Raw genomic sequence first — 10,972 nt, forward strand, 5'->3', positions numbered from 1 at the left:
GTCAATTGCAAATATCAAGGGTATCAGCCCGTCACTGTACATGCATAAAATTCTCATGGAGGAAAAATTCAAGCCAAGCATTGATGGTCAGCGGAGATTGAATCCACACATGAATGAAGTAGTTAGGGCTGAGGTATTGAAGTTACTCGATGTAGGCATCATCTATCCAATATCAGATAGCTCATGGATCAGTGCAGTACAGGTTACTCCCAAGAAATGGGGTATCACAGTGATAGAAAACGAGAAAAATGAGTTGATTCCTACACGAACTGTGACTGGATGGAGAGTTTGCATCGATTACCGCAAACTAAATGCTACTACTCGAAAGGATCACTTTCCACTACCTTCATTGATCAGATGTTGGAGAGACTAACGGGGCACTCGCATTACTATTTTCTGGATGGGTACTCCGGGTATAATCAGATTCCAGTAGCACCTGATGATCAGGAGAAGACAACTTTCACCTGTCCCTACGATGCCATTTGGTTTATGCAACGCTCCTGCCACTTTTCAGCGCTGCATGATGGCATCTTCTCAGATATGATTGAGAAATTCATTGAGGTATTCATGGACGACTTCTCAATGTTTGGGTCTTCATTTGATGAGTGTTTGGAGCATTTGAGTCTTGTGCTACAACAGTGTACAGAGACTAACTTGGTATTGAATTGGGAGAAATGTCACTTTATGGTACAGGAAGGCATCGTGCTAGGACATAGAATCTCAGCAAAGGGTATTGAAGTGAACAAAGCAAAGATTCAGGTGATCGAGAAATTACCACCACCTACATCAGTGAAAGGTGTTCGTAGTTTCCTCGGGCATGCCGGGTTCTACAGAAGGTTCATCAAGGATTTCTCAAAGATTACTAAACCATTGTGCTGTTTGTTGATGAAGGAATCCACATTTGAGTTCACGGATGAGTGTTTGCTCACTTTCAACACCCTGAAAGAGAAGTTGATTTCAGCACCCTGATCATCGCACCGGATTGGAACTTGCCATTTGAATTAATGTGCGACACCAGTGATTCTGCTGTTGGGGCCATATTGGGACAACAAAGAAATAAGATATTTCACGTGTTCTACTATGTAAGTAAGACCTTGAACGACGCTCAACTAAATTATGCCACTACAGAAAAAGAGCTCATTGCCGTAGTCTACGCCTTTGACAAATTTTGATCATACCTTGTGGGGTCAAAGGTCATAATTTACATAGATCACGCTGCTATTAAGTAGTTAATGGAAAAGAAGGATGCAAAGCCACGTCTCATTCGTTGGATATTGTTGTTTCAAGAGTTTGACTTGGAAATTAGGGATAAGAAGGGCAGTGAAAACGTGGTGGCAGACTACTTATCTCGACTCGAGGCCACAGAACAGACAGAGACAGTGGAAATCAACGAAATCTTCCCAGATGAACAGATTTTTGGTGTGGGGAAAACACCCTGGTATGCGGACATAGTTAACTACTTAGCCAGGTCTATCATGCCGCTAAATTACTCAAGTCATTAGAAGAAGAAATTTTTCGCTGAATTGAAATATTATTTTTGGGAGGATCCCATTCTATACAGGCAGGGGGCTGATCAAATTGTTCGTCGCTGCATACCTGAGGAAGAAGTGCCTTTGATATTAGAATATTGTCATTCATCTATATATGCAGGGCATTTTGGTGCTTCAAAAATAGCGGCAAAGATCCTGCAATCAGGTTTTTACTAGCCTACTCTGTTTAAGGATGCTTTTGAATTTGTGAAAAGGTGTGACTGATGTCAACGCACCGTTAATATATCCAGAAAAAATGAAATACCTTTGAACAGTATCTTAGAGGTGGAACTATTCGACGTCTGGAGATCGACTTCATAGGGCCATTCCCCCCATCCTTCTCTAATCAGTACATATTAGTGGCTGTGGATTACATATCGAAGTGGGTAGAGGCAATTGCATTGCCTACCAACGATGGGAAGGTGGTGATTGAGTTTTTAAAGAAACATATTTTTACCCGCTTTGGAACACCGATGGCTATAACCAGTGACGAGGGCAAACATTTCTGCAATCGCCATTTTGAACAATTGTTGACTAAATATGGCGTTAAATATCGTGTAGCCACTGCATATCATCCCCAAACCAACGGACAGGTCGAAGTGTCTAATAGGCAATTGAAGCGAATACTCGAAGTCATAGTAAGCTCGTCACGAAAAGATTGGTCTAAGAAACTGGACGACGCCTTGTGGGCCTATAGGACTGCATTCAAGACCCCTATAGAAATGTCACCATATCGACTGGTTTTCGGGAAGGCATGCCACTTACCTCTTGAGATAGAACATCATGCTTACTTGGCAATGAAGAAATTGAATTTGGATTTGAAGGCTGCGGGTGAAAAACGTCTACTACAATTTAATGAGCTGAACGAGCTCAGAATGAAAGCCTACAAGAATTCAAGACTCTACAAAGAGCGCACTAAGAAATGGCATGATATGCACATTCAAAGGCGTGAATTTACGGTGGGGCAGAAAGTGCTACTCTACAACTCTAGGCTTAAGCTGTTTCCAGGAAAGCTGCGATCGAGGTGGTCTCGTCCATCTACTATTACACAGGTTTTTCCACATACGGCAGTTGAGATCACTCATGACAACAAGGGGACATTCAAAGTCAATGACAGCATTTGAAGCACTAATGGGGCGGCGATTTTTCAAAAGAAAAGTCTACCATTCATCTTAGACCACTAGAATGACGCAATACGGTAAAGTCGAGCTATCAACTATAATCTAGCGCTGAGTGGGAGGCAACCCACGGTGTCCTTCTATTAGCTTACTTTTCATATTATTTTCATAATTATTTCATTTTCACATTTGCATTTTTCTAGGTCATCGGTCGTACATGCATGTTAATTGGATCGAATTATCATCCCCTTAATTTCCTAGACATTACACACATGGTCGGTGACTTTGACATGATTTTGGGTGTTTGGGAGTATGGTTCTCACATTTCTAGATTAAAAAATATATATATTGGTCTATGCGATCGCATAGACTTTAAGTCTATGCGACCGCATAGACACCTACCGAACACAAAATGGGGGCTATTTTTTATACTATGCGACCGCATAGTTTTGTACTATGCAGCCGCATAGTAGGCTAAAACCATGACCGAGCCACTCTCTCCCATTTTTCCCTATTTGCCTCACACATTTCACACACCAAATTCCCACACAAATCAACACTCCACATTTCACTCGACTCCCCACCCCATTGACACCATAATCAACACTCCACACATCCCGTGCGAATTCAAGGTATGTTTTTTTTTTCTTCCTTCTTCTTTGCATTCTTTTTTCTCTAATTTGGTTCGTTACGAGACAAGGCTTTTTGAACTTGATTGTGGAGAATGGGCAATGGTAGTCGTTGGTTTTGTGTATGTTAACCTTGGATTGTGTTGTGGATTGGTGGAACATTATCAATTTGGTATTTTGTAGGGTTTATAAATCTTGCATGCTAAATGTTCGATGAATTGCCTTCATGAAATTTGTAGTACATTTTGCGCAATTCCGCATTAGACAATTTGATTATACATATTCCCATATACGTGGTGACCAAATGCCATAGAAATTGAGCTCGAAACACTCACTTACCAACCACACACATTTAGGCACATGTGTTAGGCTCACGTTATTTCACCGCACCCACTTCGTCCCCTGCGTTCAGTACCCATACGACGCCCAATGCACATGAAATTTGAATATGTGTCACTCCACACTACATACTTTCATATGCCTGGAGGTTGCTCGGGAAAAATTCAAGTTTTCTTGATGATGTCTGGGGGCGAAAGCGCACACTTAATCACGAGTCACTTGACACAATTTGGTTGTTTGGAGCTCCGTTTGTGTGTATATTGTTATTTTGCATTCCTTAGACGTTCTTGAGCTTGTTTCTTAACATTTTCATGTAATCACATTCACGACCACTTGAAAGGCCATGTATCACATCACATCCATTTTGCAACGCGTAGGCACATGGCTAGGTCACGGCATGTCACGACACCCTACGTCCCCTACTTTACACCATTATATGGCATACAAAACGAAGTCCATCTGCTTTGAAATTTGAATATATGGTAGATCTCATGGAATACTTTCATATGCCCGGAGATTTCCCAGGGAAATTTCGGTATTTTTCGATGATGTTCGGGGCCGAACATGTGCACTCGGTCATGGGTCCAATTTTTCAAATGTGCTTGTTTCGGTTTAAATTTCCAGTTTTTCACCTTGGCATTCTATTTACACTACCTTATATGTCATATTTTGATAAGTGCACACCAAGGTGTTCTATATCCATGTTGAAGCAAGTTTGGGGGATTTGTGAAACATTTGTCTCGCTAATCTCATTCCTCCTATCGTTTTTTTCAAAATGCAGTTTAATGACTGTTATTTAAATACCTTTGCAGGATGCCTCCAAAGCGAACATCAAAAGGAAAGGAGAAAGTTGATTCCACATCTGGCACAGCCCGGACTAGGAAACCCGAAAGGGGTGTCCGGCGTTTTCTATCTTCAGACCAAGCAGCCCATTATGCCAATGTTGTCCGTGAATGGGCACTCATTCCCAAGAGACCAATTAAGTTTGATGATTTCCCAAATTTTGAATTGGTTTATTTAGTCCACAACTGTGGGTGGGAGAAAGTGGTTAAAAGACCACACCTCATCTATGAAAATTTGGCACGGGAATTCTATGCAAATTTCAATGCTGAAATAGACACACCTGGATCCGACCATCTACATCAAACATGGGTTTGGGGCAAATGGATCATGTTTTCACCTGAGGTAATACATGAATATTATCAGCTTACCTGGACTAATGTAGTCCCAGTCCTGCATGATTTCAACTAGGTTGAAGTTGCAGAAGTTTTATTGGGACGTGAAAATGCTTGGCCGCTCCCTACTACTGATTGTTATCAAATTGACCTCACTTCTTCTATAGCCATCCTGTGGTTGTACATCTGCCACAACATCGAGCCCATCTCCCATAGGATGACATTCACAAATCAGAAGGCGGGTTTCATCTATCACTTAGTTCGGGGCAACAAGATTGACTTGGTCACTTACATTTACAATCAGATACATGTTACAGGCGCATGGGGTGACAGGCACACCTCACCGATTTTCCCGAGCTTGATAAGTGGGGTTTGTAGAGTGGCAGGAATATAAGTTCAGCCTGGGGACACACCGGAGAAACCAAGTCCATTTATCAAGCGCCTCACACTCGAGACCCAGGACCGAGCCAGAATTAAATATCAACAGAAGTTGGAAAACGAGCGCCGACGACAGCAACAGGCTGAAGAAGGGCAAGCAGCTAAAGACCTTGAAATACCACAAGCTCTGCCACCACCTGCTGACTTGGACACCCAGTTATTGAGGCAGATGTTTGCCACTATGACTGGACACAACCGAGACATGCAGCAGCTTCAGCACTCCTTTGGTGCACTGAGTACCACCGTCCAGTAGGTGCAGATGGATATGGCATTTGCACGAAACTTCACTTCCACTGCCAGTAGTGAGTCCCTCGCGGCACGTCGACAAATGAGTACCTTTGACAAGCGATTGGGCATGTACGTTGGTAGGATGGATGGTATACAGTGACGGGTCAACGAGACTTGGGTCGTCTAGGGAGTTTGGAGACGAGGGTTCAGGCCATGCAGGTGGAGCAGACCCAGCAGTTGGTTATGTTGAGAGAGATTTTATCCCGCCTTCCCTCCCCTCCTGGAGATGATGATGTCAAGCCCAACTTTCCATCACAGCCACCATTTTGATCAGGGGAGTACTGTTTTCCCCATTTGATTTCTCGTCTTCATTTTGTCCTTAAAATTATGTCTTTAATCTTTTGTTAATTTTACATTGAGGACAATGTATTAACTAAGTTCGGAAAGGGTGACATAATTTTAAATATCTATCTATGTTCATCATTATCTATTTTCCACTGTTTTCCATTACTGCATAATGTATGCATGACGAGTGCCGAGAAAAAAAATTGCATTTTATTCAGTTATTTTAAATTCTCTTTATGCATACTTGGGTGGGCTTGATAACCTTGTTAGCTATGATGATATTATTGGACTAGTTTAAACTGCAAAAACTTTGGATCTGGTGTTAATTAGACTAACTGATACTTGTTGATGCAATACTTGACATTATCTATGCACGCTATTCATGCTTGACATATTAGGAGAATGATTGGATTTGGGCATAACATAGGAAAAGAATGATAACCCTCTTCTAAATTAACCCATAAACTATCTTAAAACAGTTTAGTGATAGTTGAGCTATTATAGGAAAGCATTGAGATGAAGGGGGGCTCCGTGCATGAAATTTATTGTGTGGATTGCCTAGACCAGTGCGATGAAAAGTAGGTGAAAATCTTAAATTGGGGGTTGGTTTTGGAAGCTAAATGTCTAGAAAAATAACAAAGGGCACAAATTTAGTATGTGAGAGTGAAAAATTTCTTTTCATGCCTTTATGACTCGAGCAAGTAAGCTTGTAAGGATATTTCAAATTCTGGTGCCCTTAAGCCAATTGGCCTGGGAGTCACCGGCCCAAAACTCGATACATGGGTCATATAGAAAGCAAGAGGGAAAGAAGTTAATAAAAAGTCATCTTATCGAGCCTTTATAACTCGAGTGAATAAGCCTGCAAGGGTTTAAAACCTGATACCCTAAAGCCAACTAGTTTGGGAATCACCGGCCTAAAACTCGTTACGTGGATTATATAGAAAGAAAATGAAAAGATGACAATAAATCATAAATTAAAGAAAGGTGAGAAAAATAAAAGAGAGACAATAACATGATGAAAGACCCTTAGACATTTGATTGAAGAGACTATACCTCTAAGGCGAAACAAGTAATCTAGTTTAATCTTGAGTGTCGAAGCAATCAAACTTAAGAGAGCCTTCACTTCTTGAAATGTAAACTTGTGATAGTAAGACTAATCCGAACTATGAGAGGGTAAGGACTACCGCTATATAAATTCCTAATCTTAAAACATAACCCTGGGGTACTTAAGTGAAAAGAATAAGTTTGGGGGTTGTGTATCTCTTGAGCGAGTCAGGATATATTTGACCACTTGGGGTCGGGACTCAAATTCATCACGAACCTAATATGTTGGCATGAATTCACATACACACGTCAATTTGCATTTAAGAGGTAAAGGTTGATGTCATGTTTGCACTGATAAATTTTTATAAAATCAAATACTTAGTCCAATCCTGAGCCACAATAGGGTATTAAGTAATGTTTGTTCAGAATTGAGTCACTATCTTGTTTGAGAACAAACAATAGTTCAAACTTGGGGGGTTTGATAAGTGTGTTTTTGTACACTTATTTAGATTACAAACATGAATGAATAAGGAGCAAAATGATTGAATTGTGACTTAATCTCATTACATTTGTGAATTGTAGGGAATAACGATGAATATGGTGAAATTCAGGAGAAAAAAATGCGAAAAAGGACTAAAATGACGCAAAGTGAAAGTTCAAGGATCAAAGTGCAATTATCCAAAAGTTGACCCGATGAACAAATTGAGAAATTGATTAAACCAATTACCAATTGATGATATCTTAGAATGATGGAATGGAAAGAATGAAGAAAAGATGTCAAGAAGTGAAAGATTCAAGTAGAAGGACCAAAATGAACGTATTTCATAGTTGGTCACACACCGCATAGTGTTACCCTCTATGCGGTCGCATAGAGGCATACTGCAAATAAAAGGCCACAAAAAATTTACTCTATGCGACCGCATAGAGTATTTCTAGGGTGAAACCGCTGTTTCCTTTTTCCGTCAAAACTCTTATGGAAACAATATTTTTAGGATCCTATAAAAACAAAAACTCGACCAAAACGTAAGGGACGCCGTTTTTACAAGTTTTTGAGAGATTTTGAAGGAGAAACAAGGATAGAACAAGAGAACAATATCGCGCCAAGTGAAGATTGATTCGGGTGATGACGTTTCTTCAAATATTTTTATGTCTTTTTCTTTTTAGCATGTTAGGCTAAATTTATCATTGCTAGGAGATCGATGAACCTTGTAATACTACGTTTGATTGTTGATTTGGATTTTTGACGTATTTAAACGCAAGTTCCGAATTTGATTGATTTATTACGTTTTAATTTTCATATGATTATTGTGCACGTAATTATATAATTGTGGTGGCATGTTTTATGCATTCGAAAGAAGGAAAATAGGTTCAACATAGTATAAATTATTATAGGGTCCGATAGGGGATAGAAATATACCTCTATGCCTTGTGTGAATCATTGGATATTCATGAATTTAAATGCATTTCGGTATGTTAGTATTCGTCAGAGAAATATAGTCGAATCATATATTGGGATAGGTTTGGCATTGCTCGAGAGAGATTGCTAAATTAAAATAGGAATATTGATTCATCTTTTGTGGAATTGCGTGTCAAATTTGCATGATTGAAAATTGAACAGGTATTGCTTGGGGATTCGTGATCCTAGTGCGTTAGTATATTTATTAATTCCATAAACTCGAGTTAAATTGCATCCAAGTTATTTTGCATTTAGTATAACTTTTCATTCATACTTGCATCAAAGTTTACATTTTTCTAGTTAAAGTACAAAACATCAATTTGATTTTCGTATTTCGGTTAAGGTCATAATAGGTTAATTTGAACTAATTCAATCCTCGTGGGATCGATATTTGGACTCATAGTCCATTTTACTATTTGTTAACGAACCGTACACTTGTGGTGGATTTTAAATCGGAACAAATAATTTCTTGAACAATTTCCATGTCCAAAATCTTTCTAGCTGGTCCTAAATCTTTCATTTTAAATTTAGATTTCAAATTTTCTTTAATTGAGTTAAATGCAACAGAATTATGACCAGCAAGGAGCATATCATTGACATACAAAAGCAGATAGAAAAAATCGGATTCACCTTCTTTCTTATAATAGAAATACGGATCATATTCTGATTTCTTGAAGTTCAAACCTTGTATAAAAGAGTCAAATCTTTTATACCACTGCCTAGGGGCCTGTTTTAGGCCATACAATGATTTCTTTAAGAGACACACTAAGTTTCCCTTTCCTACCACTTCAAACCCTCTTGGTTGAGTCATATGTATGGTTTCATCTAAAGAACCATACAAGAAGGTAGTTTTCACATCGAGTTGTTCTAACTCAAGTCAAATTGTGTCACTATAGCAAGTATGACTCTAATGGATGTATATTTAACAACCGGTGAAAAGATTTCAGTGTTATCTGTCCCCTCTCTTTGATTAAAGCCTTTAGCTACAAGTCTTACTTTAAACCTTTTATCACTAGCCTTAGTCTCACCCTCTTTAATCTTATAAACCCATTTACAGTCAATCAATTTACAATCTTTTGGTTTTTCAACTAAAGTCCAGGTTTCATTTTTAAAGAGTGAATTCATTTCATCTTCCATCGCACCAATCCACTTAGGGGATTCTTTGGAAGAAATAGTTTCTTCATAAGAGGCAGGTTCTATGTCAAACAGATCAGATTCAGATTAATCAGATGCAAAATCAGCATACTGATACATGGAAGGAGGTTTTATTTGCCTTCTTTCTGTGTCTCAGCAAGCTGGTAGCCCTGCAGGTCATGTGCAGGCTCCAGATGCTGTTCATCTTCTAATATTTCAACATCAGAGACATTCCGTGGTTCTATTTGATATGGTTCCACCTCAAACTGAGCCTGTTCATCAATATTCTGGCTATCAAAATTAATTTATGTGATAATAAAGTCATCATTTCCCAATTTTCATCGGATTTGTTACTAAGACAAGGAAAGTCATCTTCATTAAAGATAACAGATCTACTTATTATCACCTTATAACCCCTCACATTTCTTAACCACAATCTATAGCCTTTAACACCTTCTCCATATCCTAAGAACACACCATTCAATAATCTAGGGTCCAATTTTGACTCAGTATGATGTGCATAAGTTGCACATCCAAAGGTTCTTAGGTGAGAATAATCTAGCATTGAACCAGACCAGATTTGTTCAGGAATTCTGTTATTTAGAGAGCTGGAAGGACATCTATTGATAAGATAACAAGCTGTTTTTACAGCCTAACTCCATAAAATTTTTGAAGGCCAGAACTGGTTAACATACATCTGGTCCTTTCAAGAATTGTTCTATTTAACCTCTCAACAACCCGATTTTGTTGTGGGGTATAGCTCACAGTTTTATGTCTCATTATCCCTTGTTTACTGTAATATTGATCAAATTTAGTATTGCAAAATTCAAGCACATTGTCAATTCTTAAAATTTTTATCTTTTTACCAGTCTTATTTTCAATCAATACATTCCATTCTTTGAAAATTGCAAAGGTATCAGATTTAGATTTTAATAAGAAAATCCATGTTTTCCTTGAATAGTCATCAGTTGTAAGAAGATAATATCTATAACCAGATACAATAGGAACAGGTGTAGGTCCCCATAAATCAGAATATATGTATTCAAGGACATCTTGAGATTTGTGCAGCCCTACCTTAAAAGGCAGTCTGACTTGTTTTCCCATGATACAGTGTTCACAAAAAGTCAATTTTTGAACACTATACTTCCCAAATGCCCCTTGATATGATAGAGTTTTTAAACCTTTTTCACTTAAATGCCCAAGTCTTTTATGCCATAATTCTAATTTATCGGGATGTGTGATAGAATTCACAGAATTTTTAGGTGAAATTATTTCAACACCTATTACATAAATTCCATTGAGCTTGGGTGAACTGACGAGAAATTCTTGATTTCTTGTTTTATTTGTGAAACCATTTCTAATACCAATTTAGTAATTTTTATCATCAAGAACTCCTACGGATATGAGATTTCTTCTAAGTGCTGGTATATATCTTGTATGTTTTAACAATATGTGATGACCATTTTTAAATTTCAACAGCACATTTCCAATTCCCTTCACTCAGCATGACTCATCATTCCCAAGTTTTACAAATCTT

Source organism: Olea europaea, chromosome 19 (assembly GCF_002742605.1).
Source record: "Olea europaea var. sylvestris chromosome 19, O_europaea_v1, whole genome shotgun sequence".
Classification (NCBI taxonomy): Eukaryota; Viridiplantae; Streptophyta; class Magnoliopsida; order Lamiales; family Oleaceae; genus Olea; species Olea europaea.